The 5,662-nt window shown below is 42.0% G+C and overlaps 1 pseudogene; it reads left to right on the top strand.

The window, feature by feature from the left end:
- Positions 1-782: 782 nt before the first annotated feature.
- Positions 783-901, top strand: LOC112474803 (annotated as a pseudogene).
- The last annotated feature ends 4,761 nt before the right edge of the window (positions 902-5,662 follow it).

Below are 5,662 nucleotides of genomic sequence, written 5' to 3'. Positions count from 1 at the left end.
TCAGTCCTGGCCATATTCACCCAGCTGAGGTGTCCCTAAGTTTCCATCATTGCCCATGTGTCCAGTATAAAGAAAAAGCAAAACACTGTCATCATTTTCAGGTCCTGACCCCAACGCCTTACAAAATCATAATAAACAAACCAAAAGCTAATTAAAAGAAAATTATTAAGGAAGTATTTACCAAGATGGCTGTGCCAGTTGTTAAAAGGTTGAAATATTTCTAGACCACCTGAGCGCCCCTTTCTCTCCCAGCCATCCACAGTCTAGCAAATAAAAGGTTAAAGCCTGGCACCTACGGAGGCATCCATTCTGACTGGTCAGTGCCTGTGCTGTGCGTGATGACACAGAGATGAAGATGAAGGTGGAGGTGGAGGTGGAGATAGAGATATACACAGATAGAATGGCATTCTTGGAAATAGGCAAACTGCATTCGTTCTCTTTCCAGCACCTATTTCCTGATTCCCTTGAGAATCATAGTCACTTTCTCTAGATCCTGGGAAAATGGGTTAATTTCACAGTTAAAGGCAGTAAGAACGCGGTGTTTAAATAACCCTATATTTCTACAAAGATATAGTACAGCAAAGCTGGCTCTAAAGAAGAATATTGTAATAACCTAACCTGTACTCAATTTCATTATGAAATTGAAGGTTTTTATTCCCAAAGAAAACCTTCTAATGGACTTCATCGTAGGGTCGTAAGCTAGTGATACTAAAGAAGTTTAGGCTTGTGCAGAAGCACAGAGGCAATGGCGGAAAAAAGTTTTTTAAAAAGTGAAAAGGTTAGTCCACGGCCATGGTACCCTGAATAAGCCCGATCCTGTCAGATCTCGGAAGTTAAGCAGGGTTGGGTCTGGTTAGTACCTGAATGGGAGACCACCTAGGAAGACCAGGTGCTGTAGGTGTAAAAAATTTAAAAAAAAAAAAAAGGATTGTACGCTGACAAGGTCCTTGCAATCTGTGAGGTCAACCAAGAGCTGCCTCACCCAAAAAAAAAATTTTTTTAAGTGAAAAGGTTATTCCTGACACCAACGTCCAAACAAGTCAAAGTATTTCTATTGTCAGGATTATTCTTTCCAAGTTTATATCCAGAAAGTCACAGGCCCACAGGAGGGAACATCATCAGACTCTCATTGACAGTATACACAAACGTTGTACATTTGCCCTGTTAGAGTAACTGCACACAAACTTCATTTCTTTAATATAGTTTTTTTTCCTCTAATTCAAGCTCGTTTTGCCCAGATAATGGCATTGTGACTCACTTGCTTTTATCGGCCCTTATCTTCTGTATACCTGCTCTTTTAATTAGTAAGCCTCAGGACATAAGAGGACCTAGGCCTCAGGTCTATAACCATGAGGACAATAAGTTTTGGTTGGACTTTAGACTAAAGATAACATCTTGGCTTCAGATGGGTTTCAGCCCCAGGCCCATCGAGGCAGAACAACACCCCCACCGACCATGAGACCATGGAACCAGACAGGGTGGTGCTGTGGCTGCACTGGACAGGATGATCAATCACCTCAACCCGCTCCATTCATCTAATCAGTAGCACCCATGACTCCAGCTCCCTTCGTTTCCATGACTAGTGATTTTTCTCTATATAATCAATATTCCTGAGACACCCAAGGAGCCAGGCCTTTGAGTGATAGTTTGCCTGTGTCTCGGGACCTGCCAACTCTCTAATAAACCTTACTTTCTTTGCTGCAAAACCTGTATGTATCTCTTCTTTGGCTTAGATGTGTGCAGGCAGATGGACCCGTTTTTGTACTGTTAACATTAGTTCTCCCATGAGAACTAACGGCTCATTTCCCCAGCTAGCCCCTTCCCAACTCCAGGGTGTCTCCTCTACCACCCAGACTCTGTCCTGCCACTCTTTAAAAATGTCTCTCATACTCTGCTAAAAGTTCCCAGTAATTCTTTTTCCCATTTCTTTTCTCTGGGTGTTTACAGTTTCTAAATGAGCCAGGGTACTTATCAACACTTCCCCAGGAAAAATCAACCCATGAAAATTCTGAGAATTTGAGGCTGGCTCTTAACAAATGAATGAGTTCCCTTGAAGCAAAGGACATCCCACTGCTCATGAACCCCTGTCAAGTTTCACATTACCCACAAACTGATCAGTTGCCCGCAGTTGCAGCTGGGTGGTCATTTGGGAGCATAAACTTACAGAGGGCTGGGTGTGGAGCCAGGGGTATTCCCTCACTTCGCGTCTAATAAATGAGCTCATTTACATGGTGCTACAGGCTGAATGTTTGTGTCCTTCCAAAATTCACATGTTGGAATCCTAACCCAATATGATGGTGTTAGGAGGTGGGTTATGCTATGTTAGGTCATGAGGGTAGAACCCTCATGAATAGGAATTAGGGCTCTTATAAAAGTGATCCCGCAGAGCTCCCAGGCCCTTTTGCCATGTGAGAATACAAGAAGTCTGCAACCTGGAAGAAGGCCCTCATCCAATCACGCTGGCACCCTGATCCCAGACTTCCAGCCTCTAGAACTGCAAAAAATACATTTCTGTTGTTTATAAGCCACCTGGTCTGTGGCATTTTGTTATAGCAGCCTGAATAGACATAGAAATCCTGTGAGAAGAAAGTCATCTTGTGTTATAATTTGGAAGAGGCACGGAGACGATGAGGATGTAGCATCTGCCCAGCCCACCCTAAAGGCTCCATCGGACCCCTGAAGAGGAAAGGACAGTCTCCCTTTCCATAAGGCAGCTCTGGGACTGCAATGAAGAGTGGGGAGCCCGGTGATCCTTCAGGGTGGATAGCACCAGCCACAAGGCATGATCCCTCCCTTAATTACCCTGTGAGCAGAGACCCCAGAGAATAAAAACTGTGAGGACTCTGAGAACTGGGAGCACAGAGATAAACTCATCTAGGGTTCCCACATATAACAGAGGAGCCGTGGTCCCTATGAGCACTTACAAGCAGGAACTAGAAGCCATAGATTCTGGCCGTTCCTTGACCTCCATACAGTGGAGCTAATGAGGCCAGGGGATATCACTCAGGGTTTTATTCACTGGTTCACACCAAAGTTAAGATGCACCATCATTATTTCTAGCAATCTCTTGGGAAGCAGAGAGGTGAAAAGGCCTAACATACACTTATTTTCTAAGAAAGGGCCGTAAGTGAAGTCCCCTTTCTAACCAAGTCATTGGTCCAAATATACACGGAATGTCTCTTGGGATGACAGGAAGGAAATCACAGAACCGTTCATAAGACTGATGATGTTCCCTCCCATGGCCCTGTGCCTTTCTGAACGTGAACTTGGAAAGAATGTTTCAGACTATGGAAATACTTTGACTTATTCAGACTTTGGTGTAGGGATAACTTTACCCCTTTATTTAGACCAATGTCTCTAAACTTTTCATTATTGCCCCTCAGAAGTCTTTTTAAATGTTTTTTTTTTTTTGAGTCACCCTCAGCAATAAAATGTTAATGCCACAGATATACTGTATGTCTGTCTATGCACTATATGTATATCTGTGAATCACATTTTTTAAGGGTTAGACTTTTTCGCCCCCAAAGAAAAATATTTGCCCTCTTGAGAGTGAAATGTCACTCTCACTAGAAGTGTTCTCACTAGAAGTGAAAGATTTAGACTCCTTTTGTATTTATAGCATGTGCATCTCGAGACCTAACCCCACAATTCTTTGGTCTGTCCGAGGCCCAGTTCATCTTCCACAGGAGCCAGCAGCACATGCACCCTCAAGGACCTGAAACATTTCTTCATGCCCACAACTGAGATGGTAGTCACATGTATTCCTTCAACACTATGGCTTATAATTATTACATCCTCAGGCTGTATGGCTGCTGCTTTGTATATATCCAAATGATATTGGCTTTTGTCTTGCTGCTAAATCCTATGTGCCTGCTCAAATGTAATTCATTACTATTTATTAAGGAAGTTAGATATATCCTGAGCTTCTCCAGGACACTGTAGTCTAATCACCTTTCCCTCTAAGAACTGGAAAATCAAATTTCCCTTTTTATAGCAGACGTGTTTTTAAATAAAATAGTCTCTCCATATAAAGCTCTTAAAATTTCTCAAGTTCCAAACTCTTTATTTTTCATCATCTATAACAACTGCCAAATCACTGGTGAAGGTGGCAGAAATGCGAGTTCGTGTAAGTTTTTTCAGCTACCTGCTCGCCACTTAAAGAAAATAAAGTCAACATCTACCTTTTTTTCCTAAGGACGCTAAAAAATCTTCAAAACATGAATTTTTAAATGGAGGCAGTGTTTCCCAATTATATTAAGCAGAGGGAATTGTTAAGCAGGCACATACCACTCTGGGGGAAAGTCCACACATTCAACTCTAGTCATCATAAAATAGAAGTATCCTAAACAGAGCCTTTATGCTACACCATGGCACCTTCAGCCTTCATTTAGTGGTCTCGCCTTCTCAGTAAGTCTACTCCAGGCTGCTGATAGCATCCAATTAATCAACCGGGTATTAGACTTTGTGATGCAGAGCAATGAAGTGCTAACGAGGACCACGTGTGGTTGTGAATGGCCGCCATGTGACCAGCTGAGCTTGCCAAACGGAGAGAAAACACTCAAGATGGAGCTATTAGGAATCTTAGAGGGCGAGCCTGAACAGTAATACTGTGTGCGTGTGAGCGTGCCAAGGGCCTCGGAAAGAGTCCAAATGGAACTTTGATGTTTTGTGTCAATTTAATTCCAATTTTTCAAAATCTTTTGAGGGTTCCTAATCACCCATAATGACAATTGTGGATCCATTACCATTCAACACATAACAATCTAAATTAATCTAATTCATTAAGAAGAATGAGGGCAATGGGAAAATGAACGTATCCAAATTATGCCACACATTAGCCTTCCCACCTCAACTAGTCATGCAGAATTGGTAATTTGTTAACATATCCGAAATATACTTTGAAAGACTTGAGTACAAGGCCAACTTCAACTTTTAATCAACCCTTAAGATTCCCACATTTTCACATTCTGCATTTTCATCAATAATTTATCAACCTGACACCAAGTATATATTGATATTAATGGCACATGTAGACTTTCTAAATCAGTGCTTCTTAGCCAGAGGTGTGCCTCCGAGTAGCCTGGAGAGATTTAGAACCTGGACATGCTGACTCCCACAACTGGGGAGGCTGATTGAGCATGGTCTGGAGTTGAGCTCTAGAATCCTTATTTTTTAAACAGCTAAATCAGAGTTTGGTTTGCACATAGGTTTAGGAATAAATGCACTAGTCCTTTAAAACATAATTCAGTTAAGATTTTTTGGTTCATATACGATTTTAAAGATATTGTATTTATTTTTATTTATGTACAATGTTAAATCTATCTGTTGTCAGAGTGAGGTAAATATGCTCAGAAGACAAAGTAGACTTCTTCTGGGTGGACATTTGTGGTTGTCTACCATTCTGGTTTATATCGCTACATAACAAACCACCCCAAAACTAGGGATGTAAAGAAACCATTCATTTAGGTCAGAAAATCAAACAGGGCAAAGCAGCGATGCTTATCTTTTGGACTTCATTGAGAAACTCGAATGCTGAAGTTGACTTGACAGCCAAGGACAGGAATCACCTGGAGGCTCCTCTCACATGCCTGGCACCTGGGACCTGGGCTGGGATGATGCAAATGCAGAGCTCAGAGATCCTCATATGGCCTCTCTCTGCAGC

This window comes from Pteropus alecto, unplaced genomic scaffold (genome assembly GCF_000325575.1).
Source record: "Pteropus alecto unplaced genomic scaffold, ASM32557v1 scaffold7, whole genome shotgun sequence".
Classification (NCBI taxonomy): Eukaryota; Metazoa; Chordata; class Mammalia; order Chiroptera; family Pteropodidae; genus Pteropus; species Pteropus alecto.
This window is presented reverse-complemented; position numbering and strand designations above follow the sequence as displayed.